This window comes from Vicia villosa, unplaced genomic scaffold, assembly GCF_029867415.1.
Source record: "Vicia villosa cultivar HV-30 ecotype Madison, WI unplaced genomic scaffold, Vvil1.0 ctg.000602F_1_1_3, whole genome shotgun sequence".
In the NCBI taxonomy this organism is placed as follows: Eukaryota; Viridiplantae; Streptophyta; class Magnoliopsida; order Fabales; family Fabaceae; genus Vicia; species Vicia villosa.
In genome coordinates this window covers 244,482-264,923 of record NW_026705276.1, presented here as the reverse complement: position 1 = coordinate 264,923, position 20,442 = coordinate 244,482, and the positions used below count along the sequence as shown (strand labels likewise).

Sequence of the window (20,442 nt, the reverse complement as noted above, 5' to 3'; positions counted from 1 at the left end):
CTACATTTCTATTTTTCATTTCCATACTCACCATGCCTCCACGTTCATTCATCCGTCGCGAGCGTCCCGAGAGACCACCTCCCGACCTTTCAAACATTATCTTCCGAGATGATGACAATGATGCTCAACGAACAAAATATGTCGCCTTCTACGAACGTTCGGTTGTTCCCACAAAATTTGTGAACACCGAGTGTCTAGAAACTTTGGGTCTCATTGATGGTGTTACCCGTCTGCTCACCAAATCTAGCCTCCACCATCTTTGTACCGAACCCGTACCTACTTATGAGCCGCTCGTCTTAGAATTTTTGAGTTCTTTCAACTACGACACTCCCTCTAATCAACCACTCTCAACCGGTAGCATCCAATTCCGGATGTTCAACCGTGAATATGCTCTAGATCAAGATGTCGTAGCTTCATATTTGCATTTTAATCATGCACCAATTGCTCACCGCTCAATCTTTCAAGAACTCAATGGTCGATCCTGGGAGGAACTCGCTTTTGAATTTTGGTTCCATCTAACTGGAGAAAATCCTACCGGTTGGAGGGCTCTCCATGCTTCCCACATTCAAAACCCCGCTATACGTTATTTTCAACGTGTTTTGGGGCATACTATTTTTACGAGATCCAACAACCACAAGGTAAACCAAAATGAATTATTTTTCCTTTACTGTGCGCTTAACAACATCCGTTTCAATGCCGCACCGTTTATGTTCCAACACATCCAAGGTTTAGTTAACGCCCCCGCTACAAATCCATTCTTGCTTGGAGGCATTATTACTACCTTGGTCTGTGCTTTAGGTCTTGGTGACGAGCTCCTATCACTCTCACATCTCATGAAGCCCGCTCAGTCACTAGATCTCACCTACTGCCGTGACTCCCACTTGGTTTCACCCCGCCATGATGGCCGATACACTTTGGTCGTCAACAAAGTTCCTATTCCTTATGTCATCCTTCCATGCCCTGAAAGAATCAACATCCGTTATGTTCAACGTTGGAGGCTTATTGAAGACAACCCTCAAGATGACCAACAAGAACATCCTAATGAACCTATGGATGCAAATGAAGAAGAACTCAACCAAGGGCAAGCTGATGTCAACCAACCTCCTCCAAACAACCCTCCGCCTATCACTCTTGAAGCCATGTATGCTGCTATTCAACGCCAAGATCAACTCGTTCAAGCTATGCAGACAAACCAAACTGAAACAATTAGGCTCATCCGAGAGATGCAACAGGAGCACCGTGACTATGCTATTAGGAACGAAAGTCAATACGCTGAAATTGCTACATATTTGCATGATCTTGACATTCGTGTGAATGACTCTCCTGATAGACGTCGCCGTGTTCGTACAAGAGGCGCGAGCAGTTCTCGAAACCGCAACAATGAGGAGTAGTTCTTATGCACTGAGGACATTGCATCATCTAAGTCTGGGGGTGTCGTATTATTTCTATTTCCTTTAGTTTTATTTTTTCCCTTCAGTTATTTCCCTTCCTTGTAATGTTTTTCTAATTCAATAAAGAATATTTATGGAATTTAAGTCTTATATGTATAATTCCGTAGTTATTTCAATTTCTTCCATTTTCTTGAGCCATAACAAAAATTTTGCTCCTGAACGATAAACGCAAACCCCACACGTTTAAGAAATACGAAGCTACTCAAACACTCAACACATTGAAACTGAATATAGTCAATATCCTTATTTGTCCCAACACTCTAAAACCCCCGAGTATGCGTAACCGATTTGAATACCCGTTATACCAAAACCATCGACTTTAAGTTTTGAAATAACCCTTAGTAGTTTATTCTAGCAGTCGGCACCGTCTTAGATACAAACTACGCAGAGAGTCGATGAATATAAGTGTATGATCCTCATAATAATAATTATGTGCTTAACCATAAGAAGAAATGTGCCTACTAAGTAAGGTGATCTTCACAAGATCATTTAACCTAACGGTCGCAAATCTCAAATACAAAGAATTTAAAAACTCACTGTCGATTGGTTCAGAAGTCATCTGGTACTGAACTTGGTAGGAAGGACTATTGTCCGATTCCCCACAATCTACAAGTGAATGCTAAGGAGTATACCACTTATTGTGCCAGAACTCCATGAGAAGGATCATAGTCACTAACCGACTACTCTGCTATGTGCGTGTCAAGATAATGGGCTTAATGTGATTGCGCGCGAATGAAAAGGGTGAAACATGATGACGAGTCAAAAAGGTCGAGCTATAATGGCATGATTCGGATTGGTATGCATACTGGGAGTCGTTTAGTGTTGTTACTATAAGTTTATTGCTAGAATCATTATCATTATTTTCAAATAAGAACACTATGTAGCTGAGTATGACTGAACGACGTGGTGGAAGTGTGTTTCATTTATCTTTATCTTCTTATTTTGCTTGAGGACAAGCAAAGGTTCAAGTCTGGGGGAATTTGATAACACGATTTTATATCGTATATTTAGCTTAAAATCCATAGATATTTATAGCATTTTCCGTTTATTACGTTAATTTATTATGATATTACGCGAGTTTTTGCTTTGTTTCAGGTTTTACACTCTTATTATGCCGAATTGTGAAAAAGAGAAGAAATGGAGCCAAAACGACCCTTTTCTATGCCTAAAAGACGTAAATTGGGTGCTGAAGTAAAAAGGGAGTGCAATTAAAGGCCAAGTGTGCTGAAAGAGACCCAAAGGCCCAATGAAGTAATCCAGCCCATGAAGGAAAGCAGCCCAAGCCACACAAGTAAGCAGAGACGCACGTCTCTGCCACCTCAGCAAAAGGGAGACGCACGTCTCCACCTCCCTAAATTCTCTCCACTTGAGACGCACGTCTCAAGTCTTCCTGAAGAATAGGAGACGCACGTCTCCACGTCCAAGTCTGCAAGAATCTCCTCTTTTCACGCAAAGCAACTGCAAAGCTTCCCCTATAAATAGAAGCAGTCACTTCAGTCCAAACGGTCCGATTTCCTGCCAACGAAGTGCTGCCGAAATTGTACCGCGAACTGTTTTTCCTTACTCTGCTTTCATTCAACCGTTTATTTTCTCACAACGATTTCTACACTGGAAATTGTTGTGAACTTTTCGTAGATCTAGCCTTACGTTGGATTTATCGTTTTATTTCATTGTTTTTATTTTCTGCCATTTAAATTCCGAAGAACGATCCAGCCAACCTGTGGTGGAAGTTCGAGTACTTCAAGATTCAATTCAATTCAGATTTATTTTAATTCAGGTTTTTATTTACCGCCTTTATTTATATTATTATTGCATGATATATTATATGCCATTTAATATGCCTATTATTATGAATCGAACCGATTTATGCATGTTTAATCGTATTAATATGTCTGGCTAAATTACTAAAGGTGTCGGTATGTAAAGTAAGTTAACCGTAGGGATCCGAAATAAATTGGCTTGATTATGTTTTATTAATTATCACTTATTTTTTGTTTATATGTCTAGTTTAATTAGTAAGTCTTAAAACCAATAGAGCGAAAGTTTGAGGGGTTAGGACGGTCAAAGGTTAAAACCAATAGAGCGAAAGTTTGAGGTCTTTAACTGGATAGTAGACATAGGACATTAGTTTTAAGGATGGCGAAAGCGTATTACAACTAATTGGAACTTATTTATTTTCAAAAATTGTTTTTACACTCGAGCGGGATGGCGAAAGCGTACGTTAGGGTTATTAGCTTGCTCCGAGTCAACAGAGCGAAAGTTTGAGATTAGGAGATTTAAATAGATAACAACCTCGTAAAATAGGCATTTTATTAATTACATTGTTTCCAAAAAGCTCTTCTAAAATCTAATGGGATGGCGAAAGCGTACATTAGGATTAGGATAGTAGTCTGAATCAACAGAGCGAAAGTTTGAGACGAGGATTTTTAATCAATGGAATTTAGTAAAGATTTTTAATTTAATTATGCAAAAGCCAATGGACCTTCGGATTACCTTTAGTTAAACGAAATACATACTGATACCTGTCTTTTATTATTATTCTTTATTTTCTCACAATCACTTTCCCTTAGGAACAATCGAAATTTTAGTACTCCTAGCTTTACATAGTAACCTTAGATAACGGTAGATCGATTCATAGTCCCTGTGGATTCGATATCTTTTAAAACTACACGACACGACTGTGCACTTGCAGTTATCAGATTTATAGACACGTAAAGTCGCGATCACCCTTTGGTTTTCTTGCAGGTTTTTCTTGTAGGACTTACTTGTCCATACTACCTTCTGCTTTTACATAACCTGTTGACTAACCTTTTTCTAGGATCTTAGGGATTTAGGGCGCATAGTTTCCAAGTACTATTACGGAAGGACTATCAAGAGCCTAAATTTCTATCAAGGGGTAAGAGGAATTATTTTCCTCTAGACAGATGCTTTTCAAACTCGAAAGTACAATAAACTTCTGTCAAGGGGCAAGAGGATTTATTTTCCTCTAGCCAGATGCCTTCAAACCCAAAGGTACAGTTCCTATCAAGGGGCAAGAGGATTTATTTTCCTCTGGCCACGTACCTTCCAATTCAGAGGCGTCGTACCTATCAAGAGGCAAGGAGATTTATTTTCCTCTAGCCTTATACATTCAAATTCAGAGGTATCCCAAATCAAAGGCGATGGTGAGCTCAATTCCCATAGAAGAACGTCCAAGAATCATAATTCTTCAGACAAAGATGCGACCAAATCATTTTCTAATGTTGCTAACTAAATTCATAAAGATCCTTGAAAAGATTGCGTTTGCATTCATAACATCACAGAGAACTAACTTTGCCTTTCAGGTCAACCAACTGGTTAGACAAATACCGTCAACAAATCAATCTCTATCAGATGAACATTCTGGAAGCTTGACCCCTCAGACTTCTGAAACATTCCAATCAGATTACATTCCAAAAGCTCGAACCCCAGACATTCTGAAACATTCTTATCAGATACACATTCAGGAAGCTCGAACCCCGGATACTCTGAATCTCTACACCAATTCCACAACAACGACGCAAGCCAGACACGCCTAAGCGTCAATTCACCCAAATTAATATGTCACTGGCTCAGGCATTACAATGCTTGTTGAAATCAGAGTTGATTACTTTAAAGGACCCCCTAAGAATCCTAGTACTTTTGCTCGTGGCTATAGTCCCAATGCAAGATGTGCATACCACTCCAACAGCCCTGGACATGATTCGAATGATTGTTGGCCATTGAAAAATAAGATCCAAGACATGATTGATGCTGGTGAAGTTGAGTTCGACAGTCCTAAAACTCCTGTAGTGATCACTGCTCCCATGCCTAATCATGACAAGACTGATTAACGTCTAGAAGATGGACTATCGATTCAATAGCTTTATTTTCATTTGCAAATTCTATCCTGTTTGTTTAAACATTCGGCTTATGATAGACATTATCTGTTTTAATAATCATCATCTGTGCATTGCATATGTTTGTCTTGAATAATTTATTTCGCTATCACTCATTTTTAACTGCATATGTTTTGTGATACTTAACTCCTGCTAAAGTTGTATGCCTTTTGAGGGAGGATGACGAAAATGATACCGCAAACTCATACAACATGCTTTTGAACAGACTGTGCTGACCAATTAGGAAAACAAAACTAATTGTCTAATCAATCAGAGCCTTCTACTAGTTGATTTAGGAGTGGGTTTACCTCCTAACCGAGTAGGAATCCAATTAATCTATTAAAAAGAAAACCTCGAGCCGAGTTTTTTATTTTGGCCAAGTCTAATCGATTAACATTGCAGTATAATCGATTAGAGAATTGTTAAAGTCATGATTTGTTGCCTTTTTAGCTAAAATATTTTCCTATATTAATTAGTGTCGTGCTAACTTATAAAACACGATTTTTTGAACTAACTACTCTCCTATTAAACTCATTATTATTTTAAAATCCATTTTATTCACTATACATTTCTTTAGTGTTGAGAGAGTGAAAGGTTTGAAGTTGCTCTACACTTCTAGGGTTTCGGTTTTGCTACTTATCTTGTTTTCTCTATTATCTGGTATTGCTTTTGGCTATTGAGTATCCTCTAAGGTAGGTTTTACACATATATTAAAATTGAGTTCAAAGAATTAAATGATGTTTTGCATGCATTAAATTTAATTATGAGATAAAAGTCATTGTAAAGTAGTTAAGTCAAATTAGTTGATTATTGGGGCCAAGAAATACATGAATGAATGGTTCCTATTATACTAGTTTTAGATTCAATCAAACATTTAATTTTTCTTAAAATATCAACTTTTTGAAGTGTGATTTGAATCAAGGTTATGCATGATTTGAGTAAAAAATTGAATGTGAAAAATAGGATTTGCCATTACCCATAGGATTTCACTTGTGTTAGCTTGATTTGAATCAAATATTTCCTTGACTCAAGTCACTTTCTCGAATCACTGATTCGAATAAAATTGTCAAATTTTGGGTTTTAAATTCTTGAATAAAATCACTTCCTCGTTCTTATTGAATCATACTCACTACACTTGACTCAAATCAAATAGGTATTTTTACTCACTTATAGGACTCTATCTCAAGCCCATATATAAATCATCTTGTGTCATTTTTCAAAAGGATGTGTGATAACATCATAACTTTGATATTTTTTTAAATCGAGTTTTTAGCTTTCAAAGTACACCAAACCACAATATTCGTTTAAATCTTCATTCATATTCAACCTCTAGCAAGATACCACGAATTGTTTGCTTCTCAATTCTTAGTGATAGTGAGATCTATCATAGAGAAGGGTCTTTTATCATTTTCGGGAAATTATTGAGGTGCAAGTCAAGATTATTATTGTGTGGTGTTTATTGGAATTGATAATCCAACAGAAGCAAAAAGAAAAGGATTTCTTCTCTACCGAAGACTTCGGTAATGCAAAGAGAAGGTAGTTGCGGAACAAAGTTAAGAGTTTTTGTCTCGTAGATTGAACCAAGAGCTCAGACAAAGAACTAGTACGATCAAACAAATATCACTATAAAACAAATGCTTAGAGCCAATCCTTGATTGTGTAAAACACACATTATATAATTGTGAAAATAGTGGAAGACTAAAATAGTTCGCCATTAGAGATTGAATTAGGTGTAAACCAAGAACGAGCATGTTGAACTAGTACTATAAACCCCTAGTGCAATGTTCTCTTTCCCTATCTCATTTAATTTTTTTCCGAATATAATTGCATGTTTGGGTTTTTACCACTTTCTTAGAAATTGCATGTTGTTAGGTTTCTTCTTTTCATAGAGATTTGTTGTGTAAAGTCTAGGTTTGGTAGTGATTAAGTCATCGATATTATCTTTCTTGTGATTAAAGTTGTCTATAAATGTAATGTTAGATTGATTAAATTGATCGATAAAATTCTATTTAGACATCCTGTATAAATTGTTTTTTAAGTTGATTAATTCATTGATTGGATTTATTATTCAAGATTCCATATTTCATTCTCTTGTCCAAATATATAATAATTCTTGATATCAATTCAGTGCATACACAATAAATTTTTTGGCTCTGGTTTTTGAAAAACTCTTATTTTTAAGAAAATATTTTTTAAACAAATTTTTTAAGGTAAGATCTATTCAACCCCCCTTTTAGACCTTTCTCACTCATATTTTACATGTACAAGAATTATATTGAGAGTTTTGTAATTATGTTATTGTGTTGATATTGTAATATAAGAGCTTAGTATCGTTGTGCATTTGTAATTGACTTTAAGTTTGCACTCTAAAGTTAATAAAAAGCTTGGTGTAAGGAATGTTGTTGGGTTGATCATGTGTAAAAACTCAAGTTGTTGATAATGTAAATATTATGGAGAAACACGTGGGAAATGTGTAGGCCGCGTGGTTTAAGGTCGCTGAAATGTAATTTATGGTGTAATTCCTCTAACTCTATCTTTTTACTTTTTGTTCTTTATTTTTTTCGCTGCCTAATCTCTGTTTCTACTCTCTTCTGAAAATCAATCAACTTAAAATTAACCTTTTGCAAAAAAAAATTAAAAAATCAATTAACATGATTCAGTTCTCTCTTTTGTTTGAAGTCACTTGGTGAACAAGTGGAGTCATATTCTAACTCTTGATATAAGATTAATTTTCTCATGAGGTATGAATGAATTCAAATGATTCACTAAACAAAATATTATCCTTTAATGGAGAGGGGTATTCTTATTGGAAATAGAAGATGAAAATCTTTATAGAAGGTAGGAATTATGATATCTTGGTTGTTGTAAAAAAAAAACAATTCATTTGTTTCCACACATCTAGTTGATGGCATGAATGCATTTTTTCGTGTTTCACATTTTAATTTTACAAAAGAAATGTGGGACACCCTTCAAGTTACCCATGAAGGTACAATCAACGTAAAAGTTCAAGAATGAACGCATTGATCCATGAGTATAAATTGTTAAAAATGTAACCTGATGAAGATATTCAGGACATGAAAAACTATTTATTCCTCTTGTTAATCAATTGAGAACTCTGGTAAAAAAAATTATATATAAATATTTAATTAACTAAGTCTTTAGATGTATAATCCATAGCAGGCAACCTAACGTCACTTTGATTTATTAATCTAAAGATTTATCTTCTATAGATTTGGCTATCTTGTTTGAAAAATTGGAGGAAGGGACTAAAAAATATAGCTAAGAATGAAGAAGGTGATAAGAAAAAGAAAAGTTTTGCAATAAAATCTACGAATGTCAAAGACATTGAGTCAGAAGATGAAGTATGTCAAAGTGAAAGTGATAAGGACATGTATCTCATATTTCAAATATTCAAAGAATTTTTAAAACGCAAAAAATATCCTCCAAATGACAAGAAGAAACTGAAGAAATATCAACCTCTATGTAAACATGCTTCCAATGCGGAAAGAAAGGTAACATAAAGGTAAAATGTCCGCATGATCAAATAACATCTACAAAAGACCTCAAAAATGACTGAAAATAGAATATATTGCATAAGATGACAACAACATGGACACATTCAATTAATCTAAAAAGGAGAAAAAATTTATATATGTCCCATGAAAAGCCATGAAGAAAACGAGGTAAATAATTTAACTTCTAAATTTACTTATAATGAGCTATCCTCTTCTTTAAAAATTTAGATAGCGGATCAAGTAAATTATAAAACATTGTTTCTATCTCTAAGTCAACTATTTATTTATTTTTTTGAAAAAGAAAATAAAAATTTATTGAAGGAAATAGTCTGTCTTATAGAAAAAGAAAGTATTTTAATTCAAAATTATCATTCTCCTTCTTCTCCTTCTTATGGGAATTATAGAGAACCTATCAAGTGTAATAAATGCAACCTTTTAGAAAATAAAAATTGATACTTACATAACACAATTGATAAGTGTACCAAAAGGAGAGATAACTTTCTCAATCTAGATAATCAAAGAGCAATCTTTAACAAAATTCGTATAGGTTATGAGTTTAAAAATAATGCTAAGAGTTTTAGCAATATTTGTCGTTCTAATTGAACCTATAAGTGTAATATTGCCTAAATGTAATTATTGTGGTAAAAAAAAAGTCATATAACTTTATTCTATTTTATTGAAAAAAAGTCGTGAAAGTAAAAATATTCATTCTTCATCTCATTTACTACAAAAATAAAATGAAATTTTTCTTCTTCTTTATCTTACCTCTATTATGATAATCTATTTGGAAATTCAGAGATAATTTATATTTCAGTAACGCAAAAGGACCCAAAAATATTTGAGTATTAAAAGTTAAAAAGTTAAGTTATGGTGAATACATGCTTGAGAATTCAAAATAGTATCTCGATAATGGTTCTTCAAAGCACATGATCGAATATAAAAATATCTTTTTTTCTTTCACTCCTAATAAAAGAAACTTTGTATCTTCTAGTCACAACAAAGATAAAATTATTGAATTTGAGACTATTGGTAAGAGTCATGATACTACTTTTGAGTTGTACTGATTGATTGTTGAAAGTTTTATAACATATTTTACTGAGTATAAAATAAGTTGTGTGACAAAGGTAATCGAGTATCGTCTAATTCTTTTTTATACAAGATCTTTAAAACTCACAAATGAAATTTATTTTTTCTTCTATTAATTTTTTCTCGAAAAGATCATGACTATAAAAGAACTCATACATGTTATCTTTGATGAAACTAACCTTATATATATATATATATATATGATAAAGGTATAATTGTTTGTTTATGCAAATATTATAAATAAATAAAAAGCCTCTCAAAAAATAAGGAAAAAACAAACTCAAAAAATGAACAACCTCAAAATATCATCATCTTGACGGATAACATAATAAATATCTCAAAAGGAGAATGCATCCTTAATCTAGTCAACAAAGATGAACAACATCAACAAAGACTTCCGCTAAATAATCTAGTCTAGAAAATGAATGTTGCCAGCCATAGAGATATCTTGTTTAAATGTGTCTCAGTGTGCTTATTTTTTCCCTTTTTATCATACAACTCATCTCTTTCTTTTAAAATGAGTTGTTTTCAGCTATTTTAGAATGTGAATTCAAAAATACAATTTGTTATTTTTCATCAAGGACACTAGAGTGTTAAACCATTAATAGTATCCCTGGTAACCTTTTTAATAACTATTATTTTATAATTTATGTACTTATTTTTATATTATAAAAAGAAATTTATAATGTCTCAAAATAATTATAGATTTTATAAACATTCTTTTTTTAATGGCAATTTGATTGAGCTGTATCAAAACAACACGTTCTTCATTAGTCTAATTTTCCTCAAATTGTTTTTGAAAAAGATATTACAAAAAGCCAACACAACTATTTTTAATTGATTTGTATTTTTTTTTTCTACTACGAACTTAACCAAATTCACATGTATTCTCTAATTTGAAAAATAAATTAGGTGATGAGTACCATACAAAAAATATATTTCCTATGTCATGCTTAAAACTCTTTGATAAAGAAAGGAAAGAGTTGATAAACTAGCTTATATGGAATGATATATAAATATGTGTATAGTTGATGGAGGATAAACGAATTTATGGAATTTATAGTCTTTAAAAAAATTAACCTGACGAATTAGTTTAAATTACACTTAAATTTATATATATATATATATATATATATATATATATATATATATATATATATATATATATATATATATATATATATATATATATATATATATATATATATATATATATATATATATATATATATATATATATATATATATATATATATAAATAAAACTAAAATTATGCGTAAATACAAGGTAAATGGACAACAAATTAGAGCGTTATTCTATTTTAGATGGCAACAATAATATTTAATTATTTATTAATTAAGATTATATAGATAAAATTGAGTGAAATTAATAAAGTATAAGTTTTAAACAATAAATCACTTGAATTGATTTATTAAAATAAGTTATAAGTTATTAAAAGTAAAATAAATTTTTGAGAAAATAAGTTTTTCAACAAATTTAAAAATAAATAATTTAATAATAAGTTATAAAATATAAACAAGAAATTCAAAATTTGGCATTGTCAAGTAGAAATCCAAATCTCAAATAATGCATGTATAAAATATAAAATAAATGAACCTTGGATAGTGATGGGGGATTACAACAATGTTCTTGCTAGTAAGGATAGAATAGGAGGCAACTCTGTTCACCTGTCTGAATATAGTGATCTGGAAGACATGATGCAGAGGCAGGGTCTTTATGAAGCACCTACGAGAGGTTGTCATTATACGTGGTCGAATAAACACTCTTCTGGGGTCATTTATTCGAGGATTGATAGGCTTATTGGTAATGTCCAATGGTTTCAGGCTTACCAGGATGCGATTGTTGAAATTCTCCACCCCAACATTTCTGATCATGCCCTTGTGAGGGTTTCAGTGAAGAATTTAATCAATAGAAGGAGGCAGCCTTTCAAATTTATGAATTGCACTATTAAGAAAGAAGGGTACCATGAGATTGTGAGACAAAGCTGGGAGGTGAATGTTCAGGGAAGTGCTATGTATAGACTTTGGTATAAGCTTAAGAGGCTTCAGTACCCTATCAGATATCTGCAGAAGAGCTTCAATGGCATTCAAATCCAGCTGCAGCAAGCCAGACAGGATCTCAGTAATTACCAACAGCTCCTCTCAACTGACCTGTTTAATAGTGTTGTTCTGGAACAGGTCAAGGTTCACACTGAGAAAATTATGGAACTTAGTCAAATTGAAGAAAGTATTCTGCAACAGAAAGCAAAAATTGACTGGCTTCAACTTGGAGACGGCAACAATTCTTATTTCCACTCTGTTGTGAGAGAGAAGAATAAACAAAAGAATATGGTGAGGATGACTTCTCTGACTGGAGTGGAGCTTAGCAACAAAGAAGACATTGTAGAGGAGATTATGGGATTCTACAAATCTTTGGTAGGAACTAAAGCACCAAATCTGCAGGGAATTGACTTGCCTTGTGTCTTGAAAGGAAGCATTTTGACAAGGGAGGATGCCCTAAGCCTTATTCAACCTGTCTCGGATCAAGAGGTGTGGGAAGCTCTTAATGGGATAGGCAATAACAAAGCCCCTGGCTTAGATGGATTCAATGCCCTATTCTTCAAAGACTCTTGGCCAATTGTGAAGAATGATGTTCTGGCAGCTATACAGGAGTTTCATAGAACTGGTATCATGCATAAGGCTTTGAACTGTGCCTTAATTACTCTTATTCCGAAGTCTAATGAAGCCAAGACCATTAAGGACTGGAGACCCATTGCTTGCTGTAGCACATTCTATAAGATTCTCTCCAAGGTACTCACTAAAAGGTTGAGCAGAGTGCTTGGAAGTGTTGTTAATGAAAGTCAGTCTGCCTTTATACCTGGCAGGAATATTCATGACAATATCATGATAACTCAAGAGCTAGTTAGGGGCTATGGTAGGAAGAACATTTCTCCTAGATGTATGGTCCAAATGGACATACAAAAAGCATACGACACTGTTGATTGGGCTGCTCTAACTCAAATTCTAAATGCCATGGGATTTCCTCACAAGTTTGTCATGTGGATTAGGGCTTGCGTGGAAACAGTTTCCTATCGATTTGCCATTAACGGTGAGCCTAGTGAGGTGCTTAAGGCTAGGAGAGGCCTCAGGCAGGGAGATCCTATCTCCCCCCTGCTGTTTGTCTTGGTCATGGAATATATGTAAAGGGTTCTGCAGAGTTTGAAAGAGAATCCAGGGTTCAGATTCCATCCTAAATGTAAGAAGATGAACATTGTTAATGTGTGCTTTGCTGATGATATTGTTATGTTTTCCAGGGCTGACATGAATTCCATTAGAATTCTTATGGACAAAGTCAAAGATTTCTCTCAGGCTACAGGGCTCCAAATGAGTATTCCAAAAAGTAAAATCTATTTTGGAGGTGTGGATAGGAACAAACAAGAGCAACTGCAACATTTGACTGGTTTTCAGATTGGTGAGCTGCCTTTCAAATACTTGGGTGTGCCGTTGGATAGCAAGAAGATCACCATTAACAACTGCCAGCCCCTCATTGAAAAGATGATGTGCAGAATCAAACATTGGAGTACTAGGATGTTGTCGTATGCTGGCAGACTGCAATTGATTAAGAGTATAGTCTTTGCTATCGCTAACTATTGGTTGCAGATTTTCCCTTTGCCTAAAAAAGTTCTTAAGCATATTGAAAGCATGTGTAGGATCTATCTCTGGACTGGTAAAGATTCAAAAAACAATAAGGCTCCTGTATCTTGGGATCATGTGTGTGATCCAGTTGCAGCTGGAGGTCTGAATGTTATAGACCTAGGAGTGTGGAACAAAGCTACTATAGGTAAACTGCTGTGGAATTTAAATGCAAAGAAGGATAGGATGTGGATTTCATGGATCAATCACTATTACTTGCGTGACCAAGATGTTAGGGATTATGTGACCAAACAAACTGATTCGTGGATTCTCAAAGCTATGTTCAGACATAGGGATGCGCTGATTAATTCTGATGCTTGGAATCAGTTTGCTAATGCGGGTACCTATAAAACTAGAGTGATGTACGACGAGATCAGAGGCGATAGAGATAGAGTGGTGTGGAGAAATCTGATTCGAGGTAATCAAGCTAGCCCTCGTGCCATTTTCATCCTTTGGTTAACCTGCCAAAACCGAATTCAAACTAAAGACAGGCTGCAAAAGATTGGCACTCAGACTGATGGGCTTTGTGTGTTTTGTGGAGAAGCCGAATCCAGTAAACATCTGTTTTTTGCTTGTGAGGAAACTGATAGAGTTTGGGCTGAGATGCTGCAGTGGATGAAGATATCACATAGACCAACAGACTGGGATAGGGAATTAGCGTGGATTGCTGGCCAAGTGAAGGGAAAGAGTAATCGGGCTAAGCTGCTTAAAGTTTGCATAGCAGAGGTTATTTACCATGTTTGGATCACGCGTAACAAGAGAGTCTTCATTCCCACAAAAGAGGAACATTTAGATATTCAAGACATTCAATATAGAATTAAGGGAAGAACTCAAAAGGATAGGGCCCTTTGGCATTATGTCAATGAGCTTTAGTTTTTTCTCCCTGTTTTGTTAATTAGAGGCTTGGACCTTTTTGGGTCAGCTTGTATCAACTGTTTTTGGATATAATATAATTCTTATTTCTCCAAAAATATATATATATATATATATATATATATATAAAATAAATAATAAAGTCGAGAGTAATTGGAAAAAGAAAATCATATAACCTTGATTAATATATTTAAATAAGAATTGAGGGAGTACGTTGTAATTTCAATACTATTCCAACTCAACATACGTCACTACGCATTCTTGACAATGATTAATATTCCATTGTTGTTTTTAAATTGATGGAATATTAAGAATTATAAATTAAGAAATTACTTAGAATATAGTAATACACTTTCACTAACTTATAAGTCATATACTAAACTAATTATAATGTTTATTATCCATCTTAATCTGAGATAACTATCTTTGTCCGTCTTAATTTTTTTAAAGAATTTGATTATTGTAAATGGTAATCCCTTTAGGGCAACTAAGGGTTGTCAAAAAAACTAAAGGGTTGTTAAAAGTTCAACTGTTCCTTACACTTTTATAATTAAAGATTTAAAGGGTGTCATGATTGCTTTAATTTAACAATAATTACTTAAGGAGTTGTAGCTTAACAATAAAAATAAAGTCTTGGTAGACATGCTTTGGTAAGTTTTTTTATGTTGTATCTTTATTTTTCACCATATAAGAAAACATATAGGGTGTAGCAGTGGGTGCACAATTGAAAATATTACAATTGAAAATACATTAGTGCAAAAAGAACAATATAATTTAAAATTTACACCCAATATATAAAAAATGGGTGTAAATGAGAAACGCGGTGGCAATTTTGTAAATAAAGTATCTTTCTAGGTATTTTCAGATGACAATATACACCATATTTTCTAAAAAAGGGTTTAAATTAAATATATTATTATAACCAAATCTGAATTACTCCCTTTAAACTAAAAAATGGGTGTGAATTTACATAAACTAAAATAAATTATAACTCAAAATATTATTAACAAGTTAATAAATTAATAAATGAATTTTAATAGGTCTCAATTTATTAGAAATAAAATAATTTAAACATATTAATGACATAGTAATAAATAGTAACAAATTTGTTAAAGTGAATAAAATAATCCAGATTCGTCACATTTCACGCAGATTCATCGCACAATGTTCTAAACCCAGATTCATCGCATTTCACCGGAACCCTTTTCACCAACGCTTCTCATCGAAACTCTTCGCTTATTTCACAGCTCACCATCACAGTTCACCACCGACAACAAAGCTGAAGAAATTTGAGAGGAACCCATCGTTCATTTCACAGTGACGACAACGAAGCTGAAGCCGTTTGATCAAATTCCCCAACCAAATACCCCAAAACGAACTTCATGGCGACGCCGTCGTTTTGTTCTGGAATGGAAACTGAAGTGTGCTGACGGCGATGCCGAATTGCTTCACGTTTCCGACAATCATCGAGTCGTGTGCGGAGTCGAAAGGATTTGCAGAAGGTGAAGAAGTTCATTATTGTGCTGCAAAGTGCTGTTTTAAGTAAAATTCATTTGTGGATACTTTGTTGATTGACATGTACTCGGTAAAGGGTTGTATTGAAGATGCTTATAAAGTGTTTAGTGAAATGCGTGAGAGTAATGTTGTTGTGTGGACTGTTGTTATAAGCGCTTATATATCTTGTGGTGATGTGGCTTCTGGGAGATTGTTGCGTTGTGGGATGTCGCTATTCTTCGGGTGATGATGATGATAGAGATGAAGGATTGGCATCGTGGTTTGGTGGATGAAGGATGTTGATGGTGATGATGTCGTTGCCGTATAGAGAAGATGAGAGTTCTGCAGATTGAAGGTTGAAGTGGTGGAGATGGTGAATGGTGAATTGAAGGTTGGAGTTTGAAGATTGTTTCGTGAATTGGTGAATGAAGACCCTCAAGGATTGAAAGAAATTTTCTGAGTATTTGTGATGAACAAAGAGTTGATTTTTCTTCAAGGTACCCTCAAGGGTGAGCCAAAAATGATTTCCCTTTGTGAATGAAGACCCTCAAGGTATGCTTTATTTCCTTTATGAGTTATATGTTAATGACTAAATTTTGGTGGACCGGTAAGAACCCCGACATCGATTCCAGCTTGCTGTAGGGGCTCAATGGCTTCTGGTACATCCTCTAGCAGCTTGTCCTCAATTCTAGTTGCTCCAAATAAATTCAAATTGCCTTCTATAAGAGCTGCAGATTGGTTTTGAAGTTATTGCTCTTTTTTTGTGGTGATTCTTTCTACTGGACCTCTATTGGTTAATTTGAGTTTTTCTATAAGCATAAACATCTTTGATACTGTTTATGATAGTTTATAGAAACAACTTATAACATGTCCATAAGCTGTTTTTAACAAATATCCAGAAGCTCTCCAACATAGCTTATTTGATAAGCACATATGCTATAAGGGCTTAAGTAAGTTGTTGATCCAAAAATATAACTAATAAGCATTCTATAATAAAATCACCTAAAGCTAAAATTACAATTTTCACTTTCAGATGCAATTTTCCTTTTTTCTCTATCAGTTCTCAGTAATGATTATGGCATGTTGAAAACAAGCACATAAGATTGTGTGATTTTCTGTGTTTGACATTAAAACATGCTATAGCAAGAGGACTTAAAGATCCTTCTTTTCGAGTGATTTAAAGCCACTTTGCAATTTCAGCTAATCTAGGAGAGGTAGCAGCAAAGGTGATGTATACTCTCATGCCATTCACTTAAGATCATTTGTTTCCGCATTATTTTCATGGTGTCGTTCTGTTATGTTACAGTGTTGATTTAGTGGAACTTCGACTATAAACACAATGGTTGGCGCTATTTCAGTAACCCACCCAGCAACCACCATTTTAACATCTCGGACATATAGTCGAAAACCTGGTAGGGAATGCAATCTAGACTTTCAGAACCACCAACCGCTCTTTTTCTTCATCTTTTATCTTCAACAGATTCCAGTAATACTTTCTTACTATTATTTCTATAGGTAACAAACCACGAACAATATCAATGTCTCTCAGAAACGGAAATAGCCATAAACAGCAGTTAGAACGTGAAAGGCTCTATCTCGGGTTAGACTTCGACTTATGTAGGTAAGATTTCAAAATTCGAGTCAAAACTAACCTATGTTATTATTATTGTATAGCAAGTCCGTGCATTCACGCAGTCCCTGCATTGGTAGTCATTGGATGTCAATTCCAGAATGCATGGATTGTATAATTATTTTCTTCAGGATAAGTCTTGATATGTTGCTAAAGTTTGTTGATATGTTACAGCTTTTACATTAATCTTTGGGATCACTTTTCCTTTCTTTGGAGATCTTCTTGGATTCTTTGGTGGATTTGGTTTTGCTCCAACTGCATATTTTGTAAGGCTTTTTGTTTTCACATTTTCTTCATGCTCATATCAAATTGCCAAATTTATTTCTCAAAACTAAAAAATAATGCAATTCTTGGCTTGTAATTGTTTCGGCTTCCTAGCATAATGTGGCTAATAATTAAGAAGCCAAAGAGATTCAGCACCAACTGGTTCATCAATTGGGTATTATCAATTCACATTATCATCTTTTCTTTAAAATCTAATAATCCAAAATCAGAATACAATTTATGTGTATTTCATTTCAGGGTTCAATTTACATAGGAGTGTGTATTATGGTGGCATCCACAGTTGGTGGCTTAAGGAACATTATTGCTGATTCATCCACTTATAGTTTCTATACCTAAACTACACGATGTTGCAATTATCTCAAACTTTACCCAATGTCTTTACTTTTTTTAGTAGTATGATGAATCATAGTTATTGTATGATTAATTATAAAAAATAATAGCTCACATAAAGTAGCACAATGTTGAATTGCATGGTGTATACTATTAAATTTTAATTGCAATTTTAGTCCTTCCTACTATTTCACTTTGTAAGAATAGTCTCTATTTTTTGTTTTATAATGAAACTCAACTGTAAATACGAAGGTTTAAACTCTAGTGATGACGTTCAATCTAACAATATTAACTTTTGTGTTTGTTGAGTTAGGATTTGTCAACAAAACAGTCCCAGATTGGCTTATGTGGCTTCTTCATGAAAAGCTTGGAGTTTCAGATTACAATAATGCGCAAGCTCTAACTTAATATCTGTTTTTGAATTGGACAATTTATCCATTTTTATGTTTTGCAGGTTGGTTATGTTCCTGAAGCTGACTCATATCCATCATGGCTAATCTCTCAACCTTACTCTCATCTTTTACCTTCAGTTGTTGCACCAGGAACTCCAATTGCTTGTTTAAAGGAGGAACTTAGAAATAAATTTGGTATGTTTTCTTTATCTGTATAAATTGTGGTTATATGAGAATCTATACAAAGCAACACTTAGGGGAATCTGTACAAGTAACAAATCTCTCTGGTCCTATTTATTGCTGTGTTGTAGTGGTACCCGATTTTCCTTAATTAACTGGTTAAAATATTTGTTGCTGAGAAATTGAGAAATATTTGTGGCCAGAAGTATTGAATCATAACTACAAATGGTATACATGCTCACATGCAAAAGAATCTAATTCAAAGATATAATCAGTCACATACTTCTTTAGATATTCATTTCTAAAATAGCATGAAAGATCTACATAATAATTAGTTATGGACTAAACATATAAATTGATTCAAATCATTTTCTATATGAACTCTTTTAATGGAACAAGTTCATGCATGCGCTAAAACCGGTAATTATTGAAACATTGGTAATTATTGAATTGGGGGAAATTGCACCTATCACTGAAAAGAATCTTATTCCTTTGGATATTCTGTTTTGATGTTGTTTTATTAGCCAAAGATTGTTTGAACTATTTAGTCATTTGACTTATGCATTTTCACGGTTGTTCTGATTATCCTGATTGGGCTGTTTCAAATATATTGTCATCTCTCTTATGCGTATTGAAGTGTTTTTTTTTTCTACTTTCGAGTTTTCAGTTGCAAAACCTCTAGTTGTGGATGGCACTGCAAAGTCACATGAACTATATCTTGCTTATGACGAGTTCTCTCTTTCAGAGCTTGAACCTCCTCTGGTTCTACAAGAGTTTGTGAATCATGGTGTGTAATCTGATTCATAGTCCACTATCAGTCTGTATGTTAGAAAGGATAACTCAGCATTAAAAATAAATGACGTGAGTATTATTCAAAAGACTAACGTAGAGAAAGCGGAATCTCATACAAATTACAATTGTTAATTTCTTTTATGTGTATGATTTTATAGTACTTGAAATATTATGACTGCACATGATTTTGTATACCTTTTGGTTAATATTAAAAATATTTTGACTTAGTGAAAATATGATTTTTATGTGTATGATTTTATAGTATTTGCAATATTATGACTGAAAATGAAATATAACTAAATGGTGTATATGAAATAGGGTGTAAATAGATATAATTGTTCATTCATAAATGGCGTATTTACACCCGATTTTTATTAAAATATGGTGTAATTAAGAACATATTTACACCCGATTTTTATTAAAATAGGGTGTAATTAAAACGTAATTACGTCCAATTACACCCGTTTTTTATTAAAACAGGGTGTAATTAAAACGTAATTACGTCCAATTACACCCGATTTTTATTAAAACGGGTGTAATTAAAACGTAATTACGCCCAATTACACCCAATTTTTATTAAAATAGGGTGTAATTAAAAACGTAATTACACCCAATTTTTATTAAAATATGGTGTAATTAAAAACGTAATTACGCCCAATTACACCCGATTTTTATTAAAACAGGATGTAATTAAAAACGTAATTACACCCGATTTTTATTAAAACAGGGTGTAACTAAAAACGTAATTACGCTCAATTACACCCGATTTTTAAACGGGTGTAAATTCGTTAGACATTTCTCACCCTGTGGATATACACCCGATTTT

At 33.7% G+C, this 20,442-nt stretch overlaps 1 long non-coding RNA gene across 8 annotated transcripts; it reads left to right on the top strand.

Moving 5' to 3' along the window:
- The first annotated feature begins 15,543 nt into the window (after positions 1–15,543).
- Positions 15,544–19,976, top strand: LOC131629742 (uncharacterized). 8 transcript variants are annotated; one of them, XR_009292094.1, is made up of 6 exons: positions 15,544–17,419; positions 17,523–17,628; positions 17,812–17,903; positions 18,016–18,076; positions 18,160–18,839; positions 19,492–19,971. It is a non-coding gene; the product is annotated as an uncharacterized LOC131629742 (long non-coding RNA). The 8 variants fall into 8 exon arrangements; XR_009292093.1 differs by having other exon boundaries at positions 17,812–18,076; positions 19,492–19,976; XR_009292097.1 differs by having other exon boundaries at positions 15,544–17,233; positions 17,314–17,419; positions 17,812–18,839; positions 19,492–19,973.
- Positions 19,977–20,442: the final 466 nt, after the last annotated feature.